At 35.2% G+C, this 18295-nt stretch overlaps 1 pseudogene; it reads right to left on the bottom strand.

The window, feature by feature from the left end:
* Window positions 1-1182: 1182 nt before the first annotated feature.
* Window positions 1183-6402, bottom strand: LOC145164806 (DExH-box ATP-dependent RNA helicase DExH5, mitochondrial-like; annotated as a pseudogene).
* Window positions 6403-18295: the final 11893 nt, after the last annotated feature.

Below are 18295 nucleotides of genomic sequence, written 5' to 3'. Positions count from 1 at the left end.
TCTACATCTGGTTGTTGTGTCCTTCTAGGTCATAATCTTCTTTCTTGGTCTTCCAAGCATCAAAACACGATATATCGATCAAGGCTAAAGAGAAATATAAAGGTGTTGCCAATTTAGTGGGCGAAGCATGTTATCTTTAGAATTTACTTCTTCAGCTTCATCATAAACCTACCAAGCCAACTATTGTCTATTGTGATAATGTTAGTGTTTTCTACATGTCATCCAATCCGATTAATCATCACACTACAAGAAAAACAGCCTTTTACGATACGCAATGCGTTTCGTAAAACGCTCAGACGACATGCAAATGCATGTCAAGGAAGGCCCTGTCAGAATGAAAGACGACACGCTTTTGCACGTCGTCTATTTACGACACACATTTACGACGCATAGTTACAACACGCATTGACACGCATTGCGTATCAAAGAAGGCCCTGTCATAAAGGAAGACGACACATATTTGCGTTTCGTAACCTTATGAAGCGTATTTATGACACGCATTGCGTATCATTAAAGCCCCTGTCATAAATGAAGATGACACGCATTTGCGTGTCATAAACTTCACTAGCCATTTACGATATGCATTTACGATGTGCCTTTACGATATTCATTTACTCATAATACAAAAATATGGAAACATATATATACGAAAACAATCAATTTCATCCAATAACATCAATTCAAAAAATTGTAATACATTGATATTAAGGGGATCTCATTGTACATTGTTATTAAGAGGTTTTCTTTAACTATATAACGTAATACTACATTGCTATTAAGGGGCACCTTCTTGTTTCAGTTCTCATGTCAAAAATATCCTCCATATCATTGGTTTGCCACCTGGTATACTAGGTTGCTGTCCACCGGACGTGGATGGTAAGTAATGACTTGAACATTAGCTGAAACAAAAAAGAGCTTTTGTTAATCACAAAATCAATTTTAGCTACCTGATAGAGTTGTTATATAAATATGTTATTAACTAAGTTGATCTGATCATCATTACAAATAGTAGATAAAAGATATAACACCTTGAGTTATGGTTAAATTTATACACACACACACAACAAATCATTTAGCAAAAATGGGATTACATATGTGAAGAAAATGAACCTTTTTTGAAGGCTAACCTCCATATAGAGCGAGAGAAATAAAATTAGTATCAATATCCAGAACATGCAGGAATCAAACACCATGGTGGGTGTGTAAATCCAATTTGGGATTCAATAGCTGACATGAAATTTGTTGAAAAAAGTCAATTATTGGGACTAAAAGTGAAAAATAATGAATAAGAGACTATACATTACTTACTTTATACTGAAATAACTCATCGAGATCTTTTCTTAAGTTGAGATACATTTCAGCCAATGAAGGTTCCATGAAGAACTCCAAGTATCCTCCCAACATTTTCAAGTGCCCATCCTGTTTCATATCATGGAATGGAATGGAATCAAAAAGGAATGGAGTAAGAAAAGGTAATGGAATGAGGAAAGGTAACAGACTCACTATATCACCTTTTGAGATGCTTCCACCAAACAGTAACAGGACGGAATCAAAAACAACAGTCGTATCCCGGAGAAAAACAGAGTTCACTTTGATCTTCTCATTAAAGACCAACCACGGGAATGGAATTATCAAATCCCGGGAATCAAACGAGTTCTATAGCATTAAAAAAAACAAATTCAGATCAAAAAAAAAAAAAAACTATTAGAATTTAGACAAACGAACTTACCGAGTGTAAAAGCACCTGACCATCCTCCATGGTTTTCAGCGAGAATGACTTTTCATTATGCTGAAGTTAGCAAAACCAAGTTATTATTTATAAAGAAATTGTTTAAAAACAAAACTTATGACGATGGAGGAAATTTCGGGGTACAAGGCGTAGCAGATAACTACATGAATGAGATTTTCGTCATAATTCCAAGCATTGAAAATGACCATATTGCCCTTGACAACACTCGTATCTTTAAGCAAAGATAAAAACTCTGTTCTCAAAGAATCAACAGATTTCATGGACTGAGCAGACAGAAAATTCTTCCAACAATATTCATATCCACCAAGTGCTTGTTCAGCCACTTTCCAACCCTCCTACGCCCTCGCAAGGGCAAAATGGTCATTATGATCTCGCGAAAATTGCGCTTTCGCCGCCTCTGCCAGCTATACAAAAAGATCCATTATTTTCATAAAGTAAAAATTATTATTATAAAAAATGACTTACATCTTTTTTATCTAAAGGTGCTAAAAAAAGGGTCACTAACACTAAGTCCAACAACAACTGTGAGTATTGGATCAAGGAAATTAAGAATTGCTCCCAACCTTTTTCCATGTTTGCGTTCCACAGGAAGCATTGTCAAATAACGACCTAAGAAATGTAGGTTGCCAAAAGCTTTTATAAAGGTTTTGGAATATATATATATATATATATATATATATATATATATATATATATATATATATATATATATATATATATATATATATATATATATATATATATATATATATATATATATAAACCATATACCAAGTACAGTTAGATCTTCGTTCTCATCTAAAGCACCAATAATCTTGAGATACTCAATTGCATTTTGAACCTACGAATGGTAAATAATAAGTATGAATTTTTTTTTTCTTTTATATATAGATAAACCCATTAAAAAATGAGGTAGCCAATTACTGCTAATAACTCTGGTGATTGAAGAGCTTTAGATAAGAATTCAGAAAAACTTCCAAGTTTTAAAGTTTTTATTTGAAGATAAAGTGACTGAAGAGGTGTTCTCAGTATTTCTGGAAAGTGATATTATGCAAAGCATTGAAGACACATCGAGGGTATAAATGGTAACATTCTCCTGGCTGAACACGCCCTGCTCGACCTCGCCTCTGTTAATCATATCACAAACAATATAATCGAATGATATAGAAAATATAAAATTACCAAAATATCCTACCCAAGAAACTCGCTTGTTTAGCAGAAACTTTTGATATCCAAGTAGGAAGGAGACAAGGGGTATTATTCAAAGCATCATATGATGTTTCTTTGGCTTTCTCATAATCAATAACAAAAACAACATCGTCTATTGTGATAGTTGTTTCAGACATATTTGTAGCAAAAACTATCTTTCTCACCCCATTTTCTGTCTTTTCAAATATTTGTCTCTACATGAAGAAGATAAAATAAATAAAGATTAAAAAAGTTTAGTTTTTTTTCAAATAATGATATTAGTCTCTACCTGTTCTATGTTGGAAATCAGGCCTTTATATTCACTTCACTGCAGCAACAGAATAAGAAGGAGAGTTGTTTATCGACTCAAAACAGCTGCTTTAATATTCAGAAAACTAAAGGCTTTTTATAGCCTACAAAACCTAAATGAACTAACCAAAAACAAGCACACGTTTCCTCTTTTCCAGCACTAAACCTATCATTCTAAAAGCCCCAAAAGACTTGGTCCACATGACCCATTCAACCCATGAACTACTATCTTTTATTCAATTACTAAATAAAACTAAAAATAACATCTTATGTCAAGATTAAACCCAACATTCACCCCCTTAATCTTGACAATCTTGATATTTGCTTCTCTTGCTATAATCTTGCTTGCAACCGGCCTTCTCCTGCTTGTTAATCACTTGCTGCTTGCTTCTTCTTTCTTACCTGCTAACAAACAACAAACTTGCTGCATCTTTCTTCTGATTAACAAACATGATCTGCCTTGCTGCTTATCTTTCATTCTTGCTTTCTTTCTTGTCTGCTACTTGATACAGACTACTTTCTTTTCTTGCTTCTTGCTTTCTAACATAGAACATACTTAGGCTCCTTCTTGCTTTTCTTGCTTGCTTTCTTTCTTGCTCTCTTGGTCTTCTCTTGCTGAGAACCCTTCTGCTTACTTCATCGTGTTGCTTGCTTTCTTCCTCAACAGCCATTTTTTGCTATCTCTGGGATCGAACAACCACAACCGGACTTTCATCTGTCAACACCATTATGAGCCATTAACACCACATCAGAAACCGGAATACACCACAGCCGAGAACCACCCTCGTTTGATCCTTTTTCTGTGTTTCTTTCTTTCTGCAGAAAGCAACAGCCAACAGGTTGCATGTCACAATCTTCTTTCTTTCTTCTTTCTTCTTTCTTCTTTCTTTCTTCTTTCTTTCTTTCTATCTTCTTTCTTTCTTTCTTTCTTTCTTTCTTTCTTCTTTCTGGCGGTCTTGACTGCAGCAGCAATATATTGGTTCAGCCCCTGCAATCATCATCTTCTTTCATTCTGAGCCCTGCAGCCAAGGGCTGCTCCTCCTCTCTCGCCATCGACTCTCAAACCTGATTCTTGTAAACGAGCCCTAGGCTCTGATACCACTTGTTGGTGGGCAGGGCTAATTTAGTAACAGGGGTAAAAGAGGAATGAAAAGTAGCCGAATGCTTAATGCTTTATTAAAGTGACTGAAAGCTGTTACAGAGATTGCATACTCAAATGAAGCTAAACTAAGATACTTAAATAGGCTAAAAAATAACAGAAAAATCAGAAAACACAGCAACGTTCTTCAACAACTCAACGTGCCTTTTTATTCTCCTAAAATACCTGGTCAACATTGACTAACATTCTAAGCTGGCCATAGAGCCATTACATAAAAGCGATAAAACTCGATTTGAACCCCTCCAAAGATGATTTGCTTGTAAATTTTCCTTCTAAGAACTTATGTTATACCACCCAATCATAAATACCAAAACTACCCCTTGCTGTTCACTCCCACATATACTCAATAGTAGAAACTCAATGATATTGAATCCCATGCATTCATGCAATCAGGATTCCAACATGACATAGAATCCCGTGTCTCTGGACTATATATCCTTTAAAGTCAGTAAACCCAAGTGCCTTCTCAACAGCTGAGGCAATTTGGCTTTTCCTTTTTCTTATAAATTATTTATTTGATTTTCATGTTCTTTCTTGACCATAATCATCGATTTGATTCTTTGCTGTCAATATGTATCCGGTTGTTTCGACACAAAGAAATCTTTTCCCATCCGTGTCGACATCAAAATCTGAGTATAAACAACAGCATATGTATATAATCAATAGTGTTCATGAAGATATTAAGCAACAAAATTTATCTGTCAGACAACTTAGAATGGGACATACTATCAGGATAGAATCAAGAATCCTCGAATCATCAGTTGTCATGAGTGACCGATATGAAGGTGGAAGTGCATGGGCACTACATGAGCACAAATTAGATAAGATCATGAAAAAAACCAGATCAACCAATGTAACCATGTTTCTAAAAAAGAAATTTAAGAACATACCTAGTTTCACCTGACAAAATTATGTTTAACTGTTGCTTAGTTGTGATAATCTACAGCCTGAAAAGAAGGAATGCTCACAAGAACGATCCCTAGCTACCATGTCTGAAAGAAGACCGTTTCTGAAATTATCCGATATCTCACGCATGTAAGATTTTAATTTCTCCTTCAATGCTTTTGTATTCTCAAACATCTGAAAAAACAAGAAAAAGACATTTCATATTGAGTAAATATATGATTTGAAAAGATACATAATTGATAGCGAAAGATAGTAATATATTGTACTTGCACATGATGATCGGGTGATTTTTCGGTGTATGGTGACCCAACATCACAACCAACAGACGAGCCCTTCTGATTGTGAGCACTTCCACTCACAGGAAACAAATTTTCTTCTCTGTTATGACTCTATACGAATGATTTCTTGTAAACATATGTTTGTGACAGCTATTATAAAACTTTATGAATTTGTAAGAAATTAAAAGATAAAGAACCTTATCCTTGACTTCTGACAACATGTATCGAAGTTTGCTCTTGTGGAAACAAATCATCTTCTCTGTTACCCTCCTTTCTCATCACTAACCTGTTTCCATTTTTCAAAAATTCAAAATCAAAGAAACCAATATTATATACAATCGCCAAGAATGAGTTGTATATATCAAAAACAGACTCTTCTAGGGTCATGAAAGAGACTAAATTTATTTACATTACATCATTAGTTACCTTTTCCATATTCACAAGATACCCTCCAAGTTTCTTAAACTCGTGCTTGTACACATAAATCAATAGATCAATAGCACTCTGATCAAGAATGATAAAAATTCAGAATTTGGACTTTCGATACACTTTTTTGGTAAACTCTAGCAATTTTTCATCTTTGTATTTGGTCATCATCAAAATTTTCTTGAAACAAAATAGCTAAAATGAAAAGGCATTTAAACCTCAGGAATTTCCAAGGTTGGCATAGGCGGAAGAAAATCATTTCTACAGCTTTTTACTAGAGTGTTTCGATTAAATGTGTATGAAGAAGCATGTACTGTAGGAGAAAAACGTACAAGTGTCTCGTGGTCTTTGGAATTTCTAAATCTTCTTGTTCTTTGCTGGTTCATTTTGGATTTTGTAATGACCAAAAGTCTTTAAAAGTGAAGAAAATTTCTCACCTCTTTTGGAGGTAGTTGAGTTGTGAAAATGACGTTCTTAGCATCATGGATTCTTTCTGTAGCCGGATCATTGTCAATGTGAAGAAAAGAAAAAGTGAATGTGAGCACTTGATCTTATAAAATCACAGATTCAAGACCCCTTCCGTAAGATCAATTAAAACAAAGCAATCATAGCTAAAAAACTTTCTCAGAGTAAAATCATCGAACAGTTATGGGCATAACTTTTCATGCGCTTGTGCCTTGAAGCAATGAATTCCATTTTTACTTCAGGAGCTTCAAAAGCAACTGGAGTATGAAGATAAAAACGCGAGTTGACCTGGCCCAACTTTAAAAAAATCCTTAGTGAGACTCTATTGCCCAAAGCAAAGAACACATAATCTGACAAAATTAACAAGCATTCCAACAGAAATGCCAAACTTATATATCAAAATCATGCGACAGATGGTGAAAGAAGGCTGGGGACGGGGATCTAGGGTTCAAGATGGTGAAAGAAGGATATAGTGATTTGATGTATGGATGCACAGTGCAGTGGATATTGAGGGAATGAGAATATGGAGCATCAAATCTTGTGATGGCGGCGGAGGTGTGAAGCTGCGAAACAACGGTGAGGGTAAGAAAGGAACCAACCGGAGATCACTTTTCGGGTAGCGATCTCCTCCAAATGGATGTGAATGAACCCCTACAAACCAGCTCCGAAAATATCGTCATATTTCACTTTGAACTCAAAATGAAGCACTCGATGCAGGGAGGGGGAGGAAGAGCGGCCATGATTTTTGTGGGGAAAAGAACACGCCTAGGGCAAATGAGGGGAATCAAAGAGCGGGTTTTTTTTAATTTTTTCGGATTTTCTTTTCCCGTTGTACTAGTTGCTAAAGAGGAGGCGTGCGTTTGTAAAATTATAATGCGATATTTATAGAGGACACACGTTTAAGATAAGCGCCCTCCGTGTTTTTTTATGAGACACTAAATTTAGGGCACGCAAAAATGCGTGTCCTATATCCTTTAAATTTAGGGAAAGCTTACATTATTTTTACGACACACGTTTTTGCGTATCGGAAATCTGTGCGTGTCATGGTTTTCACGTCATTAAAGGGCTATTTTCTAGTAATGTCAACACATGAAACATATAGAGATGGATATGCATTTTGTTTTAGAAAAAGTCGACACTGGTCATGTTCGTGTCCTTAATGTTCTGTCTTCCTCTCAATATGGCTAAATTTTTACCAAGAGCCTTCCATCATCTCTGTTTTTTGATTTTTGGTTCACCTTCAATGTTCAAGACTGTAACCTCATTCAAACTGCGAGGGTTGCTAGTGTATTAATATTATGTGTATTTTTATTATTTCTATATAGTCCTTGATCGGGCCTCGGTTTTAGCCAATTAAAAACCATCGCCTAGCCACCATATTTGGTACGATCATTTGTATGTTTTTCATATTCTATATAACAATTAGTTTCATGTATTCCTCTTGTGGTACTTTTGTTCACATGATCTGTCGAGTTTTTCCTGTAAACTTGTTTTACGCACCAACTGTTCGACAGTTTGTTCGGTGAAGAATTTGTTAGCGTGTTAATATTATGTCTATTTCTCTTATTTTCATATAGTTCGGCCCATGTGTGTGGCCATTCTCTCAATATTCTTGTATCATGTATATACTGAGAGTAACTAATGACATATCGATTCATGTGAAATATATATGACTAGTTTATAACCCGTGGGAACCACGGTTACAAAATTAATCAAACTTTTATAGTAAAAACTCAAAATTATTAATAAGTTATTTTAAATAAATTATTAATTAAGAGATTTTTTTAGTTATATAAATTTTAATCATTGATTTAAATAAATATGTGAAATTATATCACTTTATAATTTGTATTAATTTTATTTTTATTTTTATTCTAATGTTATTAATTTAATGTAATTAGAGTGGGAAATTTAAAATTTGAAATGGATAATTAATAGGTTGACAAGTGACATGCATTAATTAATAGACATAAAAGGGTGACATATGGCAAAATGAGAATAAAATATTCATTAATTAAGAGGCCTAATAGGGTGACACATGTCAAAAGGAGAGTAAAACTATTCTTTTATTAGAATAGGGATTTCTTGGTATCAAAGAGAAGCCTACATTTTAGGATTGTTCTAACCCTAGTCGACGACTCTATCATTTTCGATCATCTTCTCACCTATCGATCTCTCCTTCTTTCATTCTTCTTCGATATTTCTTCAATCTTCATCTCTTTACCCTCATAATTCCAGGTGGTATATCCGACAAACCCTCATCTACAATCAACATAAAATATGTTGTCACAATCGTCTTAGATGTGGATCAGATGAATTATTATATATGGCAAGACTATTTTAAATTCATTGCATCAAGTATGGAGTGGATGATCATCTTAAGCATTTTAATCCATCATCTCCAGCCTTTTATATATCATGAGATTATTTGTATTCATTCCATCCAACACTATCGCTTTGCGATGCTCGTTCGGTTATGATCTGTGAAGAGCAAAAATGTTTGCATGATGAACAATATGATGCTTCCGTCTCTCGCACTGATCACTCATCATCACTGAATCCTCTCACCATGCAATCTTCTAATAGCAACAACAATCACGATGCTAATAGGGGGGCTATCAAGGGGTCGAGACAGTCGTCGTGGTAGCCGAGTAGGTGGTCGCTACAATGGATGATACAATAACAACGGTGGTAAATACCCTTATAGTGGCGGAAAATAGCCTCAAGGAGGGGTGCATGGGCCGATGGATGGTCTCAAGTTGATCAACCCACAAATGGTCCTTTTCAGCAAGGCTTACTAGCAGCCCACATTGAACTATTCCTCTGCCAAGTCCACATGGTGTTGGGCCCGGACAACAGTCGATCTAACAACACTCAACCCTTCATCAACATTAATTCATTGCATCTCCTCAGCCCAAGAACAACATCCCATATCAGTAACATTAAGCCTACCATGTCCAAGAACAAAATCATGAACCCACTACACTCCTTCATATGTTCAATACCATGACATTAAATGATTCGGGTCAAGGAGAATGGTACATGGAAAATGGCGCCACCTCCCATATCCATTAGAATTCAGGTCTTCTCAAGTATGTTTTGATAAAAATAATACTTTTTCCTTATTTGTGTTACTTGACAATGGATCTACTATTCCTTTAACTAAAATGGGACATACCATTATCTCAATTCCTAACCATTATCGTACGTTGCATCTAAAATATGTTTTAATAACTCCTTCCATCATTAAAAATCTATTTTGTGTTCATCGTTTTGTCCGTGAAAATGATTGTTCCATTCCATTTGACTCATTTGGATTTTCTATGAAGGATTTTCACAAAAAAATAAATTATCGTCAGATGTGATGGCACTGGCGATCTCTATCATTTTACTTCTCCAACTACTAAAGCTTTCATCTCCGATGCTTTGCAATCTAGCATCAACGTCTTGGTCACCCCGGTCATCATATTTTCAAGCATCTCCTTAATAATCGTTTTATTTCTTGTTCGTCTGGTAAAGATTCTACTTTATGTCATGAACGCCAAATGGAAAAACATGTTAACTTGCAATTTAGTTCGTTTACTTCAATCTCATATTTTCCTTTTGAATTAATACATTCTAATTTCTGGACATCCCCAATTTAAAATTTGAGTGGAATTAAATGTTACACCATATTTTTGGATAAATACTATCATTTGGTGTAGGTCTATCCTATGCATGCCAAATCTGATGTTTTTGACAACACCCGTTTGTTTTCATATAAGTTCATGGTTGTTTAATTATGTTCGTTTAAGTTTGTTTGTGTTTGTTAAATGTTCGTTTGACTTTGTGTTCGTGTATGTTCGTTTGTGTTCGTTTATGTTCATTTGTGTTCATTTATGTTCGTTTATCAACAAAACGAACGAACATAAACGAACACAAACACACTAAATTGTTTAATGAACGAACACGAACATAAAAAGTTTGTTCGTGTTCGTTTGTTGTTCGGTTAAAGTTAAGCAAACAAACACGAACAAGCCTTTGTTCGTGTTCGTTTGGTTCGTTTACAGCCCTATTGATTTCTCCTTCACTTTTCCTTCAAGTTTTACTACTCTTCTTGTAATTTTCTCTTTTTTCTACTCCATTCTATTGTAAAATCGTGAACAGTTGTACCTACTCATGGGTTTGATGATGATGGTGGTAGGATTTCACCCAAAAACAGCATGCATGTTGTAAATGGTGAAGTCCCATGACCTAAACCTAAGTGATCAAAATTAAGGAAATGCATTTTTCTACAAGTTTTGTTAGAAAATCACCACATGCACCCTAAGTTTTCTTCAAAAACGACTTTTGAACATTTCTAACACCATGCATGGTCCTTCAACCACATGCATGTGATGATCTTCAAGCCTAGATGTTGGATGTTCAAAGTTTGTTGTTAATAAACTTCAAATATGTGCATGAAAGATTTTAATTCTCAAAAACTATCTAAAACTCATTTTTAAGAAGAATCTTATTTTTCCCAAAATCCCACAGACAAAATGAGAAGTTCTAGAAACTTTCAGAAAATAACTTACTTTTCTCGAATTATTATAATTATTGCAAGAAAATAGAGCAATAATTCACATAAAATACTTTTTAAGGTAAATAAATTGTGGAACTATTCTAATATAACCTATATATAGTGAGTAAAGACGTTCCATGAAGTTGCATGCATTTCTATGTTTGTTTTCTATTGATTTCGAATTTACTTTTGTTGAAGAAAAATAAATATAGTAAAATATAGTTATGGATATCAAAAGGCATATTTGAGAATTTTTGCGTCTTTTGGACATCATAAATACTACATGAAATATTTTACAGATTTCTCCATGACAATTTTGTATTTTTCCAGATTTAATGAATGTTTAAGGGATTAAATTGATGAAAAATAGTTATACTTACCCAAATATTATAAAACTTCAACAAAATATCTTATATTATATATTAAACGTAATTAAAAAGTTTGGTGAATTTTTCTTACTGTTTAGTAATTTTTGCATGTATTAATGCTTATTTATGATAATAAATAAACGAAATATAATTAAACTATTATAAAAATCACAATAAATCGTTATTACATCTTTTATTATAGTTTAAGCACAAATAATAATTTTGGAAATTGTCTAAACTGCTCGATATTTATTTGAGATTTTTAACAGAATAAATACACAAAATTCATAAAAATAGGTTACGTTGTTCAAAAATCAATTTTGATCTTTTTCCCAGTTTTCACACATCGGAAAACAATTGTACAAAAATGCTGAAGAATTATCGAATCCGTTTACTATTTATGCTATTTTTCTCCCATTTAATCCACATAAATCATGAAAACCAGACTCTACTATATGAAAACCACTTTTGATATTTCTCCCAACTTATATACATTGTATATCAGTTATAAAAAAAGTTTGGAGAATTTCACTAACACGTAAACATGGACTTTAGGCCCTAGAGTACTAAAAAAAAATATAAGGGGCATTTTAAAATAAAAGCCAAGATTTTATAGGCTACAGTGACATTTTATTTTCCTGACATTGACTTTAGAAATTAAATAATCAATTTAACAATCAGATAAATGTATACCTTTGCAAAGTTATGTAGAAGCAAAAGAATATTGCAGCATCAAGGTTTTTGAATGTTGGAGAAAGCCACATGAAGATAGGAGGAAGAAAGGAAAATTCTTTATACAGAAAGAAAGACAAACGTTTTTTTATTGATCAGTCACATAAAGATTACATACCCACAAACATATAAATAGTACATGACATGCAGTTATATCTGAACCAACACAATGGTGGTGACCAATCACGATGGTTGATGATTAACAACCAAAAAATAACGGTTCTAACACTTTCTTCCTAACTGTAACTGCCTTCTTAACAACATTAATTAATTCTTAAAATTCCTAAACTAACCCTAAGTCTAGATTACATTTCAACATTGAAGAGATTGAGCCCAGTTTTAATAATATTGAAAAGATGTTGGCACATAAAAAGCATTGAAGCTTCACAGCTACAATCATCAGCAGAAGTTCTGCACTTAATTTCCATGGACGATTGTTGGAAAGTAAGTCATTCACCTATATCTCAAGATTCCATTTTAAACAAATTTAGAACAAGAAAATATGAAGTAAATTTGGAAATCATATCACTGGCAACATAAGGGTTTGTCTTCCAACAGAAACCAACCGTGTACATCAGAAACAGCACCATATCAATCTCTTCCTCTGTAAGTCAATATTTGATCTTTTATTTCCTCTAATGCTTTCATTTCAAAATTCATTGCAGACGTTTCATGTTTTAATGCTTGGCTGTAAGTGTGGAATTTTGAGAAAAATACATTTGAAATCAAGTAATAAGCCATGAATTTAAATTAAATAGTGTCGAATGAAATTTGACAAATGTATGGAATCATATTTAAAGAATTGAGCGTGTGAAAATGGAGCTATTTATTGAAAAACCCAGTAGCATTAATCATGGGTACAACCCTGGTAGTTTTTAGATGATACATCATCGAATAGAGAAATTAAATATCATCCTACCTTTTGATCCTACCAATCCTCCTACCCATTTAAATGATGACATGTGTCATACTAGTATCCTAAAATATCATTAAATCTCATTAAATGAGCATTAAATGTTACACGTGTCACCATTTCATTGGGTAGGAGGATATATAGGAACAAAAAGTAGGAGGATATTTAATTTATCCATCGAATATATTCATGATTTAAACATATTTGTAACGGTTTCTCTAAACTTTATTGAATTATTATTATTATCATCATCATTTCATAATTAAGTTGTATTACAACTTTAACAAATAATGATAATTCTACAAGCAATGCCAGCTAAAATCTTATACTTATTTCGATTTCAAAGTATTTGACCTGTTAACCATCTTGATTCATTTTGAAATTCATCGTGATCACCCTTCTTTGTCGATAACCCTAGTCATATTCATAAACAAAAAGTAAACAGTAAAAAAATCAGCAAGCATATTCATGTTAACTAAAGATTTAGACACAAACATAATTTTTGAGGAACTACATACTTGTATAGAGATTATATTTGTTTGAATGACCAAATCAGTTGTTCAATTTGTACATAATAAAACTAAATGAAGTCAAAGGCACAGAGAGGGGCGTACCTTCAGCCATCTATCGACACTAGTCAATCGACGAAAGGAGGGATCCCCAACCCAATTTGGAAACTCTATACCCCTATATGACTAAATTCTGAGTTTTTCTAGAGTGCCATTATATATGAGGCCTCAGCTCATTCAGGATCTCCATTTCATGAGTTTCAGATCGAAAAATACATGATCATGTTTCTTGTATTAATAACTGGGCCTTTAATTAACTGGTTCCATTCCCAAGCCAAAGTTTTATTACCAGGCCTCACATAACTCGGCCTTAATATATACAAATGTAGGAAATTTTATTTAATATAGTTTAGTCACCATGCTTTTTAAGTTTTTATTCATGGTTTTTATCGGGTAAATGATATAATCTAGCCCTTACGTATAGGACTCAATGATCCAATACAACTAGGAATGATTGCCCACACCTAAATCTTTAGTACTCATTTTACTTGATCCAGTGCATATCGTTTCATTTTTTACCCAACCGGCAAAAATTTCTTTACTCTCAGAAAAAAGAAAATGATATTATTGAAGGACTAAGTACGACTATTGTAATTTCTGAATGGTATCTAATAAAATTAACAAACTGGTATCACCAGGTGTTTTGGAAAACTGCCCCACACTCAAATAGTTGACGGTTCAACTCCTGTGGTGGATGGACCGAATGTGTAGATTTGGTATTAAGATTAAGGGGTGTGTGTTTAGCCGTTCTATAAAATAAATCAAATAACAATGATAAGAGTAACTATTATTAGCCGATGATTATTCCCTTCCTCAATATGAGGAAGGTTTGTAATAGAAAGTAGATTTTACACATTTATTGTTGAAATAAATCCCATAAATAGAGATAGGCTCTTTGTATATATTGATATTAATTATATCATTGTGGATCAAGGAAATACAACGTATTTTACACTATCAGAACAAGAATACCAAAAACCCTAAAAAGTCCATCTTATCCATTTTGCCGCCCCTATTCATCTTCTCCATTCTGCTAACAACCATCTATTCCTGTAGACAAATCGACTACAATAAATAATCGATAACTTCAAGATCGAAGTATAAAACCCAAATATCACGATAGCGATTCAACGGAATATAAAACTATTTGAATAATCAACCAAGAATAAATCGAACGATAAAAAGAAAAAACACGCAATATTTACGTGGAAACCCAAATCGGGAAAACCACAGGCGGAGGAAGCCGAGAACCAATTTACTATAATATTCAGTGTTTACAGAGATTGAGGAAAGAAAAACAAATATATCAAACATATATTTGTATGAATATGAGAGAAAGATGAAGATGTAATTTGAGGTGTGGTGTTTTTAATAAGCTTGGTTTCATTTCCTTTTATAGGCAAATGAATGTATGAATTCAATTGTCTATTACCATCCAAGCTTGACAAACATGCTACCATCCATTCTTGACAAACATGCTACCACCCATTCTTGACAAATTAAAACCACATGTGTAGAATGGTATTCTAGAAATCATCCAATGTTGAAGTTTGAAGGAAACTTCCACAATCTCCACCTTGACTTCAAATGAGACAGGATGAAAAAACTTTAACTTGCACAATGATCATGCAAAACAGTTTATCAACAGCTCATCATACTCCAAATCTCTATAAGAATCTGCAAACACCATATGAGAAAAAATTGATTTCGAAAAGTAAATATACTTCCTCCACCACGAGCCTATCAGGCTCAAATGCGATCTGAAACACCCACCAAATCCAAACATGCTTTGAATTTGGCTATTGGAAGACTTTTAGTGAACATATCAGCAGGATTATCATTGGTGCTGATCTTGTTTACTATAATATCGCCTTTAGCAATAACATCTCTGATGAAGTGATAACGAACATCAATATGCTTCGTTCGATCATGGAACATTTGATCCTTCGTCAGAAATATTGCACTTTGATTGTCACAAAAAACAGTGTTAACAGATAACTTGTTTGAAAGCTCACCTATCAACCGTTTCAACCAGAGGGCTTCCTTCACTGCTTCCGTAGCAGCCATGTATTCGGCTTCAGTGGTGGATAACGCTACAGTAGATTGTAACTGCGCTTTCCAGCTAACTGCGCAATCACCCAAAGTAAACACGTACCCTGTAATCGATCGTCTTTTATCCAAGTCCTTTGCATAATCGGAATCCACATAACCAAGTACTCCATTATCGGTTTTTCCAAACCGCAGACATAAAGAGGAAGTACCTCGCAAGTAGCGAAAAATCCATTTAACAGCAACCCAATGCTCCTTTCCTGGATTCGCCATGTATCTGCTCACCATGCTTACCGCATATGACAAATCTGGACGTGTACAAATCATAGCATACATAAGAGATCCTACAGCGCTGGAGTATGGTACCTTTGCCATGTATGCTATATCTTCTTCGGTGGTAGGACTTAAGGCGGATGATAGCTTGAAGTGGGCTGCGAAAAGAGTGTTGACTTCTTTTGCGTCATGCATATTGAAACGGTGCAGAACCTTCTCAATGTAGCTTTGTTGAGAAAGGTATAGAGTTCTTGCACTACGGTCTCGCACTATTTCCATTCCTAGAATTTTCTTGGCAGCACCCAAGTCCTTCATATCGAACTCAGCATTCAACTGGTCTTTTATCTTTTGAATCTCCTTTATATTCTTCGCTGCAATTAACATGTCATCCACATATAAAAGTAGATAGACCATTGAACCATCGTCACACTTTTTGTAGTAAACGCAGCTGTCGTAGGTGCACCTTTTCAGCTTGTGACTGGTCATAAATGAGTCAAACCTTTTATACCATTGTCGAGGAGATTGCTTGAGGCCATAAAGAGACTTCTTCAATTTGCACACGTAGCTTTCCTTGCCAGGAGCTACAAAACCTTCAGGTTGTTGCATATATATCTCTTCCTCAAGCACACCATTTAAGAATGCTGTAGTAACATCAAGTTGCTCTAATTCATAGTCATGAGAGGCAACTAATCCCAACAAGACACGTATTGACGTGTGTTTCACAACCGGAGAGAAAATGTCGGTATAATCGATACCTGGGATTTGACTGTAGCCTTTGGCTACCAAACGAGCTTTATATCTTGGTTTGTCACCAGGGTGGATAGCCTCCTTCAACTTGTAGACCCATTTGCACTTAACTGTCTTCTTACCCTTTGGAGCTGGAACGAGATCCCATGTGCCATTTTTCTGAAGAGATTCCATCTCCTCGTGTATGGCAACCATCCACTTATTAGAATGTTTGGATTGAATGGCCTCGTTGTAGCTTGTGGGCTCCAGAACAGACTCAACTTCATTGGCAACTGTAAGTGCATAAGCGACAGAATTGGCTTGAACATATCTCTTTGGAGGTACAATCTGTCTGCGAGGTCTATCTCTTGCAATGGAGGGACTGTGAGGTTGGCTTGGAGCTTCGGCTGGCTCATGAGAAGAGGAATGTTGATTATTCGAGGGTTGAGAAACCTCGACACCTTCATGAGACTGGTCCTCGAAAGATGAATTTAAAGGAAACTCCACCTCCACTCGAACTTTGTCTTTTTCCGATTTTTCATTTTCTCTGGTCTGAATGTTGGAGACAGGATGAAGCATGGCTTTTTCATCGAAGGTCACATCTTTAGATGTCAAAACCTTGCTTAGCTTAGGGCTCCATAATTTGAACCCTTTAACACCTGTCGGATATCCGAGAAAGACGCATTTAATTGCCCTCGGTTCCAATGTACCGTTATCAACTCGGGCATATGCTGGACATCCAAATGGAATCAATTTCGTGTAATCAGCAGGTTGGCCGGACCAAAACTCAAATGGGGTCTTCTTTTGAATAGCACGAGAAGGGGAACAGTTGATAATGTAGCATGCGGTTGAAGCGGCCTCGGCCCAAAAAGACTTCGGCAACTTCGAATGAGATAGCATGCATCGGACCTTCTCCATGATGGTGCGGTTCATACGTTCCGCTACGCCGTTCTGCTGTGGTGTATGAACTACGGTGCGATGCCTCGTAATTCCTTCCCTACGGCAATAGGAGTTGAATTCTTCAGAACAAAATTCCAGTCCATTATCAGTACGAAGGTATTTCACTTCAAAACCTGATTGCTTTTCAACCAATACTTTCCAATCTCTAAAAGTTTGGAATACTTCTCCCTTTGACTTCAAGAAGAACGACCATACCTTTCTTGAGAAATCGTCAATGATCGTGAGCATATAAGAGGCTCCACCTTTCGATGTAACCTTCGCTGGTCCCCATAAATCAGAGTGTATGTAGTCAAGTGGCCCTTTCGTCGTATGTTTGCCACCGATAAAACTCACTCGCTTCTGCTTTCCAAATACACAATCTTCACAGAATTCAAGTTCGATTGATTTGTGCTCCCCGAGCAACCCCCTTCGACTTAGTTCATTCATACCATGGTATGACATGTGAGCGAGCCTGAGGTGCCATAGACGAGAGCGATCAGCGTTGGAGAGGGATTTAGAACATACCGAGACTTCGCCGGAGATAACTTGCCCATCCATAATGTAAAGGTTTACGGATATTCTAACTCCTCGGATGACCACAGAACCTTCCTTGAAAATATGGAGTTTCCCGTCTTTGCCAACAAACTCGTAACCTTTCTTCTCGAAAGTACCGAGACTTAGTAAATTTCGCCTAAGACCGGA

This window comes from Lactuca virosa, chromosome 3 (genome assembly GCF_052849685.1).
Source record: "Lactuca virosa cultivar CGN04683 chromosome 3, Lactuca_virosa_CGN04683_v6, whole genome shotgun sequence".
NCBI classification, from domain to species: Eukaryota; Viridiplantae; Streptophyta; class Magnoliopsida; order Asterales; family Asteraceae; genus Lactuca; species Lactuca virosa.
This window is presented reverse-complemented; position numbering and strand designations above follow the sequence as displayed.